Below are 16927 nucleotides of genomic sequence, written 5' to 3'. Positions count from 1 at the left end.
CAGCTGAGAGAGAAGCTTTGCCAAAACTGCAATGAAAAAAACCCTATCCTACCCTACGAAGAGAAGTTCACATTTAAGATAAACATTAAAACCTAATTTTAAAAATGGGCAAAGGAAAATAGGAAAGATGAACTCTCCAACCAATGAAAGGAATGCAAATCAAGGCACTAATGAAATATTTTGGTTATCAGATTGGCAAAAACGTGCTTAAAAGAAATATGAATTTTCATACACCCTAGCAAATGGGTCTCCTGCTCTGGGGAGCGAGCTGATAGGACTGCACCAGATGTTTTAGGAAAAGTTCACGGGCCAGCATGGTGGTTCAGCGGATTGAGCCGCCCCAGATGGAGTTCCAGGCTCCTGGCTTAGATCTGGCCCAGCCCCAGCTGTTGCAGCCACTGAGGGAGTGAACCAGAGGATATAAGACCTCCGTCTCTCCATCTGTCACTCTGCCTGTCAAATAAATTCAAGTCTTTTTAAAAATTAAAAAAAAAAAAAAAGAAAGGCTCACACCTTCTGGGTTAGGGGTTTCCAAGCCTACCCTGAGGTTCCGACTGACAGGAATCAACATACAGTCTGCACTTGCGGCTATGATTCCTAAGGCTCGGGCCTATTCCTTGCTTGTTTGTCTTTTTAAGATTTATTTATAGCCGGCGCCGTGGCTCACTAGGCTAATCCTCCGCCTTGTGGCGCCGGCACACTGGGTTCTAGTCCCAGTCGGGGCGCTGGATTCTGTCCTGGTTGCCCCTCTTCCAGGCCAGCTCTCTGCTATGGCCCGGGAAGGCAGTGGAGGATGGCCCAAGTGCTTGGGCCCTGAATCCCATGGGAGACCAGGAAAAGCACCTGGCTCCTGGCTCCTGCCTTCGGATAGGCGCGGTGCGCTGGCTGCAGCCCGCCGGCCGCGGCGGCCATTGGAGGGTGAACCAACGGCAAAAGGAAGACCTTTCTCTCTGTCTCTCTCTCACTGTCCACTCTGCCTGTAAAAAAAAAAAAAAAAAAAAAAAAAAAAAAAAAAAAATTATTTATATACTTACTTATCTGAAAGGTAGAATGACACAGAGAAAAAGAGAGAGCGAGCGATCCTCCATCCACCAGTTGACTCCCCAAAATGCCCGAAACTGCCAGGGCTGGGAAAGGCCAAAGCTAGGAGCCCACATGGGTCTCCCATGTGGGTGGAATGGACCCAAGCACTTGGGCTGTCATCTGCTGCCCTCACAGGCACATTTGCAAGAAGCTGTATTAGAAACAGAGTTGCCAAGACGCTAACTGGCACTCTGATGTTGCGGCAGGCATCCCAGGTGGCAGCGTAACTGGCTGTGCCACAATGCCTACCCCAATCCCTCCTTCCTGAGTACTTCTCAGGGCCTGCGCTAGGCCACTCCAAGTCCCCTCCACTGAAGCCCTGATGGGCACTGCCTCCTCCTGACATCAGGAAGCAACCAATTTATCAGAGCAGAGTTGATACAAGGCTATGACGAAAGTGACAGGTGGCTCATCGCTTACATTTATGATCAACTTGGCCCTTTTCTTTCCTGGCCCTGGTTCACCCAGTTATTCCCTTCGATGCTGTCTTTCTACTTTCACCCAGAACAACAATCTCCACTACTCCACCCCTCACTAGAGTTAGCCCTGACCTCAGTGTCACTTAGGGTTTAAAGGCTGAGGTTTTAGGACCAACACTGTGGCACAGCAGATAAAGCCACTGCCTGTGCCACCGGAATCCCATATGGGCACCAGTTCCTGTCCCCACTACCCCACTTCCAATTCAGCTCCAAGCTAATGGCCTGGGAAAACCAGATGGCCCAAGTGCTTGGGCCCTGTCACCCATGTGGGAGACCTGGATGAAGCTCCTGGCTTCGGCCTGGTTCAGCACTGGCTGTTGCAGTCATCTGGGGAACGAACCTGTGGAGGGAAGATCCCCACCCCCGACTCTCCCTCCCTCTCTAACTCTTTCAAAATAAATAAAAGGATTGGTGCTGTGGCGTAGCAGGTAAAGCCACTACCTGTAGTGCCAGAATCCCACATGGGTGCCAGTTTGAGTCCTGGCTGCTCCACTTCCCATCCAGCTCTCTGCTGTAGCCTAGAAAAGCAGTGGAAGATGGCCCAAGTCCTTGGGCCCTTGCAACCAAGTGGGGGAACTGGAAGAAACTCCTGGCTTTGGATTGGTTCATGGTAGCTTTGGGATCCGCAGGGAGGGAAGGCCCACACTTCCGGGAATGGAGAGAAGAAAGTCCTTGTCAAGGTCCCTGCGGGTGCCTAAAGGTCAACCAATAAGGATCAGACCCGCCTCAACCTTTAACTCCCATGCCCTGAATCTATAAAAGGAGCTCTCCCAATCTCTAACGTGCGACTTCCCCGGCCCCTGCTCTGTTGCTCTGTTGGGACCGGGGAACCTCGCCCGGGAGCAGAACCCCAATAAAAGCCTGTGAATTAATTGATTCGTCTGCCTGGGAAGATTTGTTGCGCGCCGGACACCTTACTGAATTCAGCTCCTGCCGTTGTGGCCATTTGGAGAGTGAACCAGTGGATGGAAAACCTCTCTCTCTCTGTCTCTTGCTGCCTCTGCCTCTCTGTAACTCTGCCTTTCAAATAAATAAATCTTTAAAAAAAAGTTAAGTTTAGTTTAAAAAAATAAAATAAATCTTCAAAAAAATAGTAACAAACATTGGGGCTGGCACTGTATCGCAGCAGGTTAAGGTACCTCCTGCAGCACTGGCATCCTGTACAGGTACCAGTTCAAAGTCCTGGTTGTTATGCTTTCGACTCAGCTCCCTGTCAAAGGCCTGGGAAAGCAGTAAAAGATGGCCCAAGTCCTTGAGCCCCTGCACCCATGTGGGAGACCCAGATGAAGCTCCTGGCCCAGCCCTGGCCATTGCCACCATCTGGTTAGTGAGCCAGCAGACTGAAGATCTGTTACTCTCTCTCTCTCTGCCTCTCCCTCTCTCTCTGTAACTCTGCCTTTCAATAAACAAATCAACATTTCTTAAAATAATGATAATAAAATAAAAATGAAGAAAGCCAAGGCTTAGAGACATTGGGTAATTGTCAAAGTGGTGATAACAATCATTTGAACTCAAGCAATGGCGCTTGAAAGCCTACACTCTAAACAGATCTGTTAACACAAGAATATAGGCCAGCGCCATGGCTCACTAGGCTAATCCTCCACCTGCGGCGCCGGCACTCCAGGTTCTAGTCCTGGTTGGGGCGCTGGTTCTGTCCCAGTTGCTCCTCTTCCAGTCCAGCTCTCTGCTGTGTCCCGGAAAGGCAGTGGAGGATGGCCCAAGTGCTTGGGCCCTGCACCCGCTTGGAAGACCAGGAGAAGCCCCTGGCTCCTGGCTTCACATCAGCACAGTGAGCCGGCTGTAGTGGCCATTTGGGGGTGAACCAACGGAAGGAAGACCTTTCTCTCTGTGTCTCTCTCTCACTGTCTAGCTCTGCCTGTCAAAAAAAAGAAAAAAAGAAAAGAAAAAAAAAAAAAACAAGAATATAAAGGGGCACAGCTGGTTAAGACACCATCTGTGATGCAGGCATTCCATATGAGTACAGGTTCAAGTCCCAGCTGCTCTGCTTCTGATCTGGCTCCCTGCTAACGTGCCTGGGAAGTATACAGGATGGTCCAAGTGATTGGATTCCTGCCACCCACATGGGAAACTCAGATGGCGTTCCACACTCCTAGATTTGCCCTGGCCCAACCTTTGCCAACATGACCATTTGGGCAGTGAACCAGCAGATGGAAGACACCTACCTCTACCTATTTCTCTCGCTCTCTTAGCAAAAAATGAAACAAACAAAGAAAAAAGGCTGAGGTTTGAGAAGTGCCCTAAGAACACGACCCAAAATGATCATCATATGGGGACAGAAGAAAAGTAGGTGACAGGTGAAAAACAGAACACAAGGTGGGCCTAGTGTTGTGGCACCAGCATCCCATATGAGCACTGGTTCAAGTCCCAACTGGCCCCTGCTAATGCACCTGGGAAAGCAGAAGATGCCCCAAGTGCTTGGGCCCCTGCACCTACAAGGCAGACCCAGCTGGAGTTCCTGGCTTGGGCCTGACCCAGGCCCATCCCCAACAGCGCGCGGAAGCTCTCTCTCTGTGTCTCTCCCTCTCTCTAACTCTGCCTTTCAAATAAATCACTTTTTTAAAATGCAAGTGGCTCTCCAAATTATAAATTAGTAAAATAAATAAACAACCTCTTTAGAAAAGAAGCGAACACATGGGAGAAGCACAAGAGGGCATTTCTGTGTGCCTACAAGGAAGTGCAATAGTGTACCTGAGAAAATTCATTTTAAAGAAACCACTCCCGGTGTGAGCTCGGGCCACTTCTTTGCTGTCTGGAATCTCATCTCACGCGTGCTCTCTCGCGAAAGGACTGGGCTCAGAGGACTGCTGCAGCGAATATCTGTGCGCCCCAGAAAGGCACGGACGACTTTTCACCGGGTCCAAGACCCCCAGCCCAGGGAGCGGATCCCACCCCCCAGCCGTGAACTCGGGCAGGGGCAGCAGGAAGGGGATTTTAATACAAACCTATGTGTACTTGTGCATTTTTCTGGGGAAGGGTCCAGAACTCGCAGCAGGGTCCGTGGCTCGGAGGCGGAAGACCTGGAACTCGGAGACTATGCCGCTTGGAAACGCCAGAATCCAGGACCCCGTAACCCGGCCCGTATCTTCCCTTCCTGCCTCCAGATCCGGGGGAGGGAAGATCACGCCTCGTCTCTCGTCCCGTCGAGCCCCGACCAGGGCTTTATCCGCTCAGAGGCTCTCACCCGCGGCTCCTCCAAGCCTCATTTCCCACCTTTAGGTGAACACGGCCGGGGCAGGCACCATGGGCGCCGCCATGTTGGCAGAACAACAACTTTATTGGTCGCGGCCGCCGCAGACACAGACAGGCGGGGGCGGAGCCAGGGCGGGAGGGAAAGCTGCTGGGGGTTTAGACTCCCGGGAGCCGGTGGGGCGGGAGAAGCCGCGCTGCTGCGGCGGCCCTTAACCGACTCAAGCCCAGAGCCTCGCCCTGCGACCCGGGTCTCTGGCGCGCCGGGATTTAAAGGGTTATAACTGGCAGCTACGGGAGAGCCGTGGGTTTCGTGGCCGCAGGCTGACCCAGCCAGCAGGTGGAAGAGTAGCGCTGGGTGGTGCTGCGGGCAGGTTTCCTGACCTGACTCCTCAGGAGCCACTTGGCCTTCTGCTCTTGGGAGGGGAACGACCTGGCCAAGATCAGGTGGGAGGAAAGTGCTTTTCTCACCAGGGAGTGCCTGAGCAGCCACTTGCTGGAGGGGTTTGTGTGTCCCAACCTCCCCGCTGCCTCTTCCCAACACCCAAGGTTCCCGTGCTGGTAATAAATGAATCAATGAGTCGCAAAGGGCCACTGGTGTCAGAGTATACCTTTAAGAAAGGTAAAACCTTCTTAGAGAATTTAAATATGGGCCGTTGCTGTGGTGTAGTAGGCTAAGCCTGTCTGCCTGTGGCTGGGCATCCCCAGATGGGTGCCAGTTCGTGTCCCAGCTGCTCCTCTTCCCATCCAGCTCTCTGCTATGGGCCTGGGACAGCAGTAGAAGATGGCTCAAGTGCTTGGGCCCCTGCACCGCATGGGAGACCCAGAAGAAGCTCCTCGCTCCTGCTGTTGTGGCCATTTGGGGAGTGAACCGGCAGATGGAAGACCTCTCTCTGTAACTCTACCTCTCAAATAAATAAAATCTTTAAAAAAAAATTTTTTTAAATCACACATATGCAGGCAATCAAGAATAGTGAAGTGAATTTCTAATTGTAGAAGATTGGTTGATATAGGATAAGAAAAAGGAATGTTTGGGAGGCATCTTTGTCTATAGGGCTGAAATCAAGTGCACATTTGCCAAACAAAATCTGCCCATTACCGCCAATACCCTACACCTTAGCTTCTGTCCACAGCTGAAAAACAGCTAGTTAAAGCAAGCAGAGGTGCACATACCTATAGAATCAGATCATCCCATGTCCAACACTCCCCCCCAAGGGACCCCGGAAAATCCTTTCTGCCCATTTCCAAGTCTAACAAAGTTTCCTGACAGTTGGAAATCCAAATACTTTGTAATTCAAAGTGTGGTCTCAAGATCAGGTGAATCACACCTAGAAAACTTGCTACAAATGAGAAACCTAGGCCCCACCCCCATCCTCCTGCATCGGACTCTGCATTTTGACAGGCGCCTCCAGTGAGATCAGTATATATGTGCTGCCGAAGCGAGCACTCCAGTGAGATCAGAAACGTTCAAGTTTGATACTGACTTGGGGCCAGAGTTATGGCACAGTGGGTACTGGTTGGAGTCCCGGCTGCCCACTCTGATCTAGATCCCTGCTGATGTGCCTGGGAAAGCAGCGGAAGATGGCCCAGGTGCTTGGAACCCTGCCACCAACATGGGAGACCCAGAAGAAGCTCCTGGATCCTGGCTTTGGTCTGGCCCTGCCCTGTCTATTGCAACCATTTGCAGATTGAACCAATGGATGGAAGATCTCTGTCTCTCCTTTCTCTTGTGACTCTGCCTTCTGTATAATAATAATAATAAACCTTAAAGAAAAAGTCTGATACGGCCCTAGAATGTGAGCCTTAGAAGATATCTTGACGAACCATCACGTCTAGCCTGCTTATTTTACAGGTGATTAAAATGAGGCCTAATGGAGCTCCTGGGGCAAGTCAGTGAAAGGCTTGGCATCCAGACCTGGGTCTCAGGCCTGTCAGAAAGGTGTCCCTTCCAAATAGCAGATAGATCACAGGAACCTAGAGCTGCCAGTCCAATCCTCTGACTTCAAAAATGAGGTCACGGGCACGGAAACAGGAGGGCCCACTTGGGGGCCACCAGGACTGGAGACGGACATGACGTCTTTGCCATGTGCTGGGCTCCAAGCGCGCGCGCGGGTGCACACACACACACACACACATACACAGTCACTGAGGCCCAGGACTGGACACGGCTTGCCTCAGGCCACACATCTAGTTGACAGCAAAGGCAGGATTCCAGCCCAGGTCTCCTGATGGCTCCACCTCCACCATGGGATACTTAATTTCAACTTAACCATGGCAGCATGGACCGGCTTATCAATCTGTCACATTTAATACAGTTTAACATTCAGGGGTGTTACATTGTGTCCAAACATGGGTACTTTAAAAAGTTCATGGAAATGTATATATTATTAAAACCATGTGCATGGATTTTAAAGTTTTTTGCCCCAAAATAAACATCTTTTGATCCATGTTTCCATAAACTTTTTGAAGTACCCATCTGTACAACTAGAGTTTCTGCTTCTCTGATTTAGCCAAAACACAGCCTCTACCTTTATTTCAGTTCAAAATCTCTTTTCTCTTACGAATTAAAGTTAGCGTTGACATTTCTAAAAGATTATTTCAAATAGAACTTTTCTAAAAGTCACTTGCTGTACTGAAAAGTTGCTATTTTTACATCAAAGAAGACAGTCGCATGAAAGTAAATCCCTTTCACTCTTAAAGAGCTTACTGCTCTTTAGATACATTATTCAATGAGAGACAAGTCTCGCCTCTGTCGAATGTTAGCCCATTTTTTTCCAAGAAAAGGGAATAAAAGAAGTACATTTGTTAGTATATGCATGAAAGAAATCTAGGAAAACATGTTCTAAACTATGTCCCCTGATGCTCTCTAGGGACAATGGGTTTGTAGGAGCCATCTCTTCCTACTGGGTCCTGTATCCCTTTCATTTTTTTTTCAATTAGCTTGTGTAGGGCTGAATAATGGCCTGCAAAGGTACCAGCTCCTATTCCCTGGCTTCCGTGAGTGTTATTTGTGCAAAAGAGGATGTTGCACACATGATGGATTTAAGGGTCTCAAGGTGGGAGGTTACCGTGATCATCCAGGTGGCCTTACAGGTGATCACAAATGTCCTCAGGAGAGGGAACTGGAGGGAAATCTGAGACAGAAAAAGAGGCAATGAGACCACTGATGCAAGATGCTACGAAGCTGGCTGAGAAGACGAAGGAAGGGGCCATGAGCCAAGGAATGCAAGGAGTGCAACTATAGAAGATGAAAAAAGCAAGAATGCAGATTCCCCTGTATGATCCAGCAACTCCATTTCCGGGTAGATACCCAAAAGATCTGACAGCAGGGCTAGCAAAGCTATTTGCACATTCACGTCCATATGGGCATCATTCACAACAGTCCAAAGGCACAGGAAACCACGTATCCATCAACAGATGAATCGATCAACACAATGCCATGTGCGTGTCCTGGATCCAGCCTTCGACAGGAAGAAAATCGGGCATGTGCTACACTATAAATGAATCTAACGCTAACTGATGCAAGACATCACCAAAGGACAGTGTTGTAGAAACAGAAAGTGGAACATGAGTTGCCAGAGGGCCATCACACTTCATGGGTAAGGAGTTACGGTTTGGGAAGATGGAAAAAGATGGAGGTGGTAGCTTGATTGCACAACAGTGTGAATATGTTTAATGTCACTCACCTATGTACTTAGAAATGGCAAATTGTATTTTCATATAATATATATCTATATATTTTAAAAGTATCTAAAAAGTGGCAGAGATGACTGGATGCAGCGGGGGATGGGGGGTGGGGGTGGGGAGAGAGAACATCCATCCTCTGGTTCACTCCCCAAATGGCCTCAACAGCAGGACTGGTCCAGGCCAAGGCCAGGAGCCCGGAGCTCCATCTGGGTCTCCTATGTGTGTGGCAGGTCCCAGATACCGGGGCCATCCTCTTCTGCTTTCTCAGGTGCAATGCCAAAGCCATGCTGTGATACGGGATGCTGGGCATTGCAGGCGGCAGCTTAGCCTACTACGCCACAACAGTGCCCTAGATATACATTTTTTAAACAAAATTTTTGACAGGCAGAGTGGACAGTGAGAGAGACAGAGAAAGGTCTTCCTTTTGCCATTGGTTCACTCTCCAATGGCCGCCGCGGCCGGCGCACCGCGCTGATCCGATGGCAGGAGCCAGGTACTTATCCCGGTCTCCCATGCAGGTGCAGGGCCCAAGCACTTGGGCCATCCTCCACTGCACTCCCTGGCCACAGCAGAGAGCTGGCCTGGAAGAGGGGCAACCGGGACAGAATCCAGCGCCCCGACCGGGACTAGAACCCAGTGTGCCGGCACCGCAAGGCGGAGGATTAGCCTAGTGAGCCACGGCGCTGGCCTCCTATATATACATTTTTTAAACATAATTTTGTGCAAAGAAATCAGATCCTCTCCTAGAGTTTCCCCAGGGATTGAGGCCCCATCCATACTTTGATATCGTGACATGAAAACTGATTTTGTGTTTCCGACATCGAGACCTATGGGTCTCAATAATGAAAATGAATGTATAGTGTTATAAGCCGTAAGTCAATATAGATTCAATGACTTCGTATATTAAAAATCATAAAAAAATCTTAAAACTTTTTGTTAAACAAAGAAGTCAATGTCCATTTTTCTTCATGCCTTTTGGGATGTGGTATATTAACACTTTAACTATGGGTCTTCAGAAATACCCTTCACAAGCCACTTTCTCATTAAAGGAGCCTACCAGTGGTAGGGGGCATCCTTGCCTTAGTCCACTGGGCCTTGCTTGAATGGGATTGACTATAAAGTTCTATCTTTCAATACGATGCTCGCTTTAAGTTCCCCATAAATCCTGTTTCTGGTCTCCCACCTCCAAGGTAGCCTCCAACAAGTCCCACCTGCTGGTGCTCACGCTCTTGTGTAGCAGTGCCCACGTTATGCCACAGCTGGTAGGTGTGGACGACAGAATACAGCCCAAGGAAGAGTATGTCACTTTCTAAAAGACATTGCAGCTTCTCTCTCTCTCTCCCTCTCTCTCTCCCTTTGTGTGTGTGTGTGTGTGTGTGTGTGTGTGTGTGTCGCATCACTTGCTGAGAGAAGCCCTGTAATGAGCAACCCTTTGGAGAAGGCTATATGGGAGGAACTGATGCCACCTGCTAACAGCCAGGTAGCCAGGTGAGTGCAAGCGGAATCCTCCAATCCCGTCCATTCTTCAACAACTGTGGCCCGCCCACCGCAGACAGCTGGACTGAAACCTCGTGAGAGACCTGAGGCAGAAACACCCACCCAAGTCACTTCCAGGAGCTGTGAGATAGTGACTGTGGTTTTAAGCTGCTGTGTTTGGGGGATCACTTTTCTCTGAAACACAGAGAGCTGCTTTCCATGATCTGGCCTAGGATGCATTCTGGGGGACACCTTACATTCAGGTACGATGTCTCCTCTCACCCGGGGCCGCTCCCAACGCCTATCTGCCACTCACGACCTTGACTGACCTTGACTCTGCTAAAGAGGATGAGCCAGGTGGTTTGTGCAGTGTCTCTCCTGATTCAATTCAGAGCTCCCATTTGGCAGCAATGGCACAGAACTGAAGGTGGTGCCCTGGCTGGATCCTTTCAAAGGAACCGGAAATGCATCAACTTGTTAGAGAGTGATAAGATGATAAAGCCAAAGCCATCAGGCATGAAGGAAAGGAACAGAATAATTGAAGGAAAGAAGGCTCTGTTAAGGGGGAGAACTGCTGACAAAACGCTGAGCTCACCGAGGTGGACTTTCGTATTGTATTCTCTGTCACCAGACATCGTGTGAAAACTTCCCCAACGGACATGTAATTACTTTGGGGATTCAAAAAACAAAAAGTGCTCATTTTTAACTCTAGGCTCAGTCCCTTCTCAAAGTCAAAGACGTATCAAGAGTTTTCCCTGCTGTAGCAGGCTCCTACAGCATGCACACCCGCAGGGTTCTTTTCCTTCGCTGTGTTTACTTGCATCTCCCTGACCCGCAGCCTGAACCCCTGCTCATCTCCCACCCTTCTCCACTCGCCTCCCCTGCCTTGTGCCTGTTCAGAGAGCGTCACAAATGCTGCCGCAGCCAGGCCTGGATCAGGAAACAGGAATGAACAGGAGACTCCCAAGCTGGAGCCTTGGTCTTCAGTCTACCCGGTCTGATGGCCCTCATGTCATAGGACCTGATCCTCCAACTTCTTCTCTTCCTTCCACATCCTTCCCCCTCCCTTCCTGCCCCTCCCCTGCTCCCATCTTCCCAACCATCCTCTCCACTCATCCCTTCCCGCTCCTCATGCCACCTCCCACTGCTTCCTGCCTCCTCTTGCCTTGCCTGTGGCCTCACGGGAACCCGTGAAGGTCTAGGCATTGTCATTAATGCCGGCAGCATTTTCAAAAGGGAATGGCCTGTTCGGTGAGCTGTTTGTGGACTCCCTTGGCGTCTTGACTGTCGTGTGTGTCTCGGTGCCTGGTTTCTGGGTCCTCTGTTCCTTCTCCTGCTCATTCTTGCCCCGTGCCCTGCTCTCTCTCACACGAAAGCGTGGGGTAAACATCTCCAGGCACAGGCATCTCTGGTGCCTGGAACATCTCTTCCCTTAGTATCAAAACAAGACTATTCCTGGCTGCTCCCCTCGCTAGATAAGGCAAACTCACCAGAAATGACCTGGAAACACAAAAGTAATAATAAATCATTTCAACTTGTTAGTTATCTGTGCTTTCGTGACCATTCTCGTCTACACCACTGGCACAACCGGTACATTCTTCCTTGAGCTGTCACACTTCAGACGTCGATTCAAACCTTCTAGGAACAACCTGCAGTCTTCCGCTGGGGGGGGGGGGGGGGGATGAAGGCAAACTGTGAGATCCATGCTACTCGGTGGATTTTTCTGTTTTTCCAATAAAAATGGCCTGGCTGTGAGGAGCAGTTGGCTTGCAGTGAGAGCAGGCTGATCGTCTCTCACGTTTCCCAACATCTGTTCCTCCCTTGCTCCTCATCGCTGCTGCAGGGCCCTCCTCCAGGAAGCCAGCCCTTGGTCTGAGGTCTGAGATAAACCAGTGGGCTCGTTTCATCCTCAGAACATGGAGACATTCAGCCAAGCAAAGGACCTCAGTCAGGGCAATCAGAGGAATGCACAGGACCCCTGCTGGAGATCCCACAGCCCAGACTCTCTCCTGTTCTGTGGGAGTAAAGCCCTTAGGAGCTGTCACAGCCATTCTAGAACCACAATGAAAGAGCCCTCTAAGATGGGAGGCAGGAAGCCAAGAGAAGAACTGGATCCTGATGGTCCAAGTACTTGGACTGCTGCACCTATGTGGGAGACCCAAATGAAGCTCCTAGCTTCAGCCTGGCCCAGCCCTGGCCACTGTGGTCATTTAGGAAGTGAACCAGTAAATTGAAGATATCTCTCTCTCTGTAAAATAAAAATAAATAAATGAATAATCTTAAAGAAAAGAAAAAAATTTGGATCCTGGTACAACGGAAGGATCTGCCAGATCAAGTCCTTCCTGAGACCCAGATTGCCTCTTGAGTTTCCCCACACAGAAGCAGGTGGGCCCGGTGCTGTGGCGTAGCCGGTAAAGCCACCACCTGCAATGCTAGCATCCCATTCGGGTGCCGGTTTGAGTCCTGGATGCTCCTCTTCCCATCCAGCTCTCTGCTATGGCCTGGGAAAGCAGAAGAAGATGGCCCAAGTCCTTGGGTCCCTGCACCTGTATGAGAGACCTGGAAGAAGCTCCTGGCTCCTGGCTTCAGATCGGTGCAGCTCCAGCCATTGCGGCCATCTGGGGAGTGAACCAGCGGATGGAGGACCTCTCTCTCTCTCTCTCTCTCTCTCTCTCTCTCTGTAACTCTGCCTTTCAAATAAATAAGTCTTTAAAAAAGAAGAAGAAGCTGGTGAGGCCTCTCAATTATTGAAGCCATTTCAACTTGGGTATTCTGTTTATGTAACAGAAAGCACCAGCAATATCCACCTACTCAATGGACAAAGACTTTGACCTTCTCCCCCCCTCTATGTAGAACACGTCTCCAGGGGCCAGTACTGTGGTGCATTAGGTTAATTCTCTCTGCCTGCTGTGCCAGCATCCCATATAAGTGCTGGTTCAAGTCCCGGTTGCTCCTTTTCTGATCTAGCTCTCTGCTATGGCCTGGGAAAGCAGTGGAAGATGGCCCAAGTGCTCAGGCTCCTGCACCTGAGAGACCTGAAGGAAGCTCATGGCTCCTGACTTCGGATCAGTGCAGCTCCGGCCATTGCAGTGGCTTGGGAAGTGAATCAGCAGATGGAAGCCCTTTCTCTCTGTCTTTCCTTCTCACTATCTGCCTCTCAAATAAATAAGAAATATTTTAAAAAAAAGAATGCATCTCCAAGTTTTGTTACCTATTCTCTTGAGTGTCTTTCGCTTGTCTTTGCCCACTGCATGCCACAGCTGTCATAACCCACCCTCCCAGTTCAGGTTCTCCTGTCCTCCCACCTGGACCGCTGGAATAGTGCGACATCTTTACCATCTCCTAGTCATCTGCTCGCCACTGTGGGTGGCACACAGTAGGTAGTCAGCACACATTTTTAAATGCAGGCTTATTAAATGGGGAAGAACTGTACATTCTTGTTATTCAAAAAGTCTGTATTGGTCGACTTGCTAAAAATTGACATGTAACTCCAAAACTGATGCTTATGCTTCCAAAGTCACGTGCCAATATGCACAGGAGAGTGAAAATTTTGAGTTCCCTGATGTGCGCATTCTCAGGTGAGGCTGAACGAGGCCATGCCCTGACTTCCGGTTTTAGCTCTTGTACTGTAAACAGGTGTCTTTTTTTTTTTTTTTTTTTTTTTTTTTGACAGGCAGAGTGGACAGTGAGAGAGAGAGACAGAGAGAAAGATCTTCCTTTGCCGTTGGTTCACTCTCCAATGGCCGCCGCGGCCGGCGCGCTGCGGCCGGGTAAACAGGTGTCTTTCTAGCAGTACATCCAGTGTCACAGTTTTTGCCTTTTTTTTTTTTTTTTTTTTTTTTTGCTTTTTGCTGGTGCCTTTGCTGCTTCCAATGTCCCCACGTGTAGAGAGGTCTTCTTGTGTTCCTAAGCGCAGGAGGGCCGAGGTGTGCCTTGCAGAGAAAGTTCCTGTGCTAGACAAGTTTCAATCAGCTATGGGCGCAGTGTCGCTGGCTGCAGCTTCGAGGCCAGTGATTCAGTAATACGTATCAAACACGTGCCTTTAAACAGAAACACCCATCAAAGAAGGTCATGTAGTGACCGGCTGAGAAGAATGCAACGGCCAAAGGCTTGCAAGAAGCTAGCTACCCCTGTATCTTCCCCGGGAACCACAGCTGAACCTCTTGCTCATTCAATCCTAGGGGTGAGTTCAGAGAACACATCTGCACGAACCATCAGAAATACTGATGTGGAAGGCAAAGGGGAGTCGCCCAGAGGCTGCCCATCAAGACTCATGCCCTGAGAGGACCCAGGCTGGCTTGGAAGCCCAGGCCTGCCACTTGCCAGGTGTTCATCCTCAGGGCAATACTGCACCGCCCTGAGTTTCAGGCGCTCTGTCCACAAAGATGCAGATTAGGAGGATTAAATGAAGTTATCATACAAAGTGCTTGGCCAACTTCCAGGCAGAAGGAGCCCTCAGTAAGCAGTAGTTACTGTTTCTGTGTGTTTTTTTTTTTTTCTTATTGCCTTTAAAGAGCTGATCTACACACACTGCCAAGTGGCTGCCAAGTGTCAAGATGGAAAAGGAAGCCCTCTCCCTCTCCGTTATTGAGCTGTTCCAATGGAGGAGGAAGTGATGGGGAGTGTGGGTCTGTTATGTACGCACCGGGCCATCAGCTCTTTGAGGACAGAAAATGAGTCCCGTCAGCAGCCTGGCAACTGAACAAACTTCGGAGAGAGGCAGTGATGGGGTAGAATGGAGGCTTGGTCACTCACTGATGTGTCAGCTTGGACAAGTGACCTCGATTTCTCTCAACTGTAAGAGGGGTGGGAACGAGGGTGCCTACTGCGTAGGGACAGAGTCACGAGTCAGTACAGCCACTCCTGCACAAAACCTTTTACAACGCCGAGCCCGTGAGACTTGCAGTAAGTGCCGGTTTCTCCATCACTGTGGCAGCCAGCCAGCGTCCTGAATCACGGTCCTGGCTCAGTGAACAGCTGCCAGTTCACTGGGCCTTGAATTGATGGGGCCTCAGGGCTCCTGCTTCCGGGCCGGGTGGATCTGCAGGAGACTCCCCTGAGGAAGAGCTGGCATGAGCCTCTCCCTGAGCTCCCTGCGCCTTCCTGTAGGAGCCCACCCCACGGGAGCCCCACACTCCTGCTCTGTGATTATCCCGTGAGTGCAAAACACAGGAACAAGACAGGGAGGAAAGCCCATTTAAACCCAGCATTCTTATCTGGACATCCAACTGTGTGCTACCCCCCATTTTTTTTTAATAGATTTACTTATTTATTTGAGAGGCAGAGTTACAGACAGAGCAAGAGGTCTCCTTTCTTGATTTATCTTTCCATGTGCCCTCACACCCCATAATCCTAGCAACTAATACTGGCTGAGCACTTACCATGTATCAGACACCGTGCTGGCTACTTGGTAAATGCCAACCCATTCCAGCTTCAAAACGAAGCTCCTTCTCAGTAGGCGCCGTGACCATCACTCCGCAGAGGAAGAAACTGGGCCACAGGGAGATTAAGCAGATTGTTCAAGCCCACCCAGCTGCTCAGTGCTAGAACTGGGATTTGAATTCAGACGGTCCGGCTCCAGAGCTGAGGCTCTTAACCCCAAAAGCCAGGCTGCCTCTCATAATATTTGCTGCACATATGTGCTTGGTAAAAATGGGCTTACTATCTGGGGAAGCAAAAGCTACAGGCCTGTCAACAGCCACTGTCCCACGTGGGCAGTTTGTCTCCTCCACACACCAAAGTAAAGATGAAAGGGTGCTTTGTTCATCTCTGTCCTGGGGTTCTCCTAACTGGGCATCAGCTTCTTCGGAGCATCTCTTCACCCGGGCAATGTCCGAACAGGCCTTGTTGCAAGTGTTTAATCTGGTGACAATCAGTGTCCCACGAGCTACAACTTTGGCTTCTTGGGAAACAGGATCAGGGACAGGTGCACCATTCGTTTTCACTTTGGTTCTTGCTGACCTTTGGGTAAAGCCAGGCATGGGTGAGCCAAAAGTTTCATGAGATCTCTATGAAGTCAGTGTCCAAGAAGTCAATAATTAGAAGGATGGGAGGAGGTTGGTGCTCTGGCATAGTGCGTAAAGCCACCACCTTCGTCACCGGCATTCCATATTGGCAGCAGCAGTTCATGTCCCAGCTGCTCCACTTCTAATCCAGTTCCCTGTGAACGCACCTGGGAAAAGCAGCGGAAGATGGCCCAAGTGTTTGGGATCCTGCCTCCCGTGTAGGAGTCCTGGATGAAGCTCCCGGCTCTTGGCTTCAGCCTGACACAGTCCTGGCTGTTGCAGCCATTTGGGGCATGAACCAGCGGTTGGAAGATCCTTACCTCTCTCTCTCTCTCTGTAACTCTGACTTCCAAAATAAACAAATAAAACTTTCAAATATATGTATATATATATTTATTTATTTATTTGAAAGTCAGTTACACAGAGAGAGAAGGAGAGAGAGGTCTTCCATCCATCGGTTCACTCCCCAGTTGGTCCCAACAGCTGGAGCTGTGCTAATCCAAAACCAGGAGCCAGAAGCCAGGAGCTTCTTCTGAGTCTCCTACATGGGTGCAGGGGCCCAAGGACTTGGGCCATCTTCTACTGCTTTCCCAGGCCATAGCAGAGAGCTGGATTGGAAGTGGAGCAGCTGGGACTTGAACCAGCACTCATGTGGGATGCTGGCACTGCAGGTAGTGGCTTCACCCGGTACGCCACAGCGCTGGCCCCACAAATAAATCTTTAGAAGAAGAAGAGGAAGATGAGGAGGGGGGAGGAACGGTAATGGATGTTCTGGAAGTTTCTACAAAGCAGTGTAGGCCTTAAGGGTCCTGGAGTCAAATCAGTTTTTTTCCTAGGAGGCTGATACCAAAATGACCTATTCTGGGCTATCCCCCCTGGGCTGCTGAACGTCATCTATTTCATTGGGTTTCATCTGTTCTCAAATGCCTCACAGTTTTGAGAATATATGAAAAACTCACTCATGTACTTGGACAGAGACAGACCTTGGGA

At 49.8% G+C, this 16927-nt stretch overlaps 1 protein-coding gene across 11 annotated transcripts in view; it reads right to left on the bottom strand.

The window, feature by feature from the left end:
• Window positions 1–16927, bottom strand: part of LARS2 (leucyl-tRNA synthetase 2, mitochondrial) — a 283596-nt gene that overhangs the window by 161001 nt on the left and 105668 nt on the right. For 6 of the 11 annotated variants that reach the window (XR_007921592.3, XM_017343755.4, XM_089305570.1 and 3 more), the window contains exon 1: window positions 4526–4854. The exons of 3 other annotated variants lie outside the window; for them this stretch is intronic. The gene's annotated coding sequence lies outside the window, so the exon portion shown is untranslated. Of the gene's footprint in view, window positions 1–4525; window positions 4856–16927 lie in introns of those variants that run through there. 2 more of the 11 variants (XR_016214329.1, XM_089305569.1) reach the window with 1 other exon arrangement.

The sequence above is a fragment of the Oryctolagus cuniculus genome, chromosome 10 (assembly GCF_051225735.1).
Source record: "Oryctolagus cuniculus isolate XC-2025 breed Fujian yellow rabbit chromosome 10, ASM5122573v1, whole genome shotgun sequence".
Classification (NCBI taxonomy): Eukaryota; Metazoa; Chordata; class Mammalia; order Lagomorpha; family Leporidae; genus Oryctolagus; species Oryctolagus cuniculus.
Note: the sequence above shows the minus strand (reverse complement) of the source record. Positions and strands in the feature narration are given on the sequence as shown.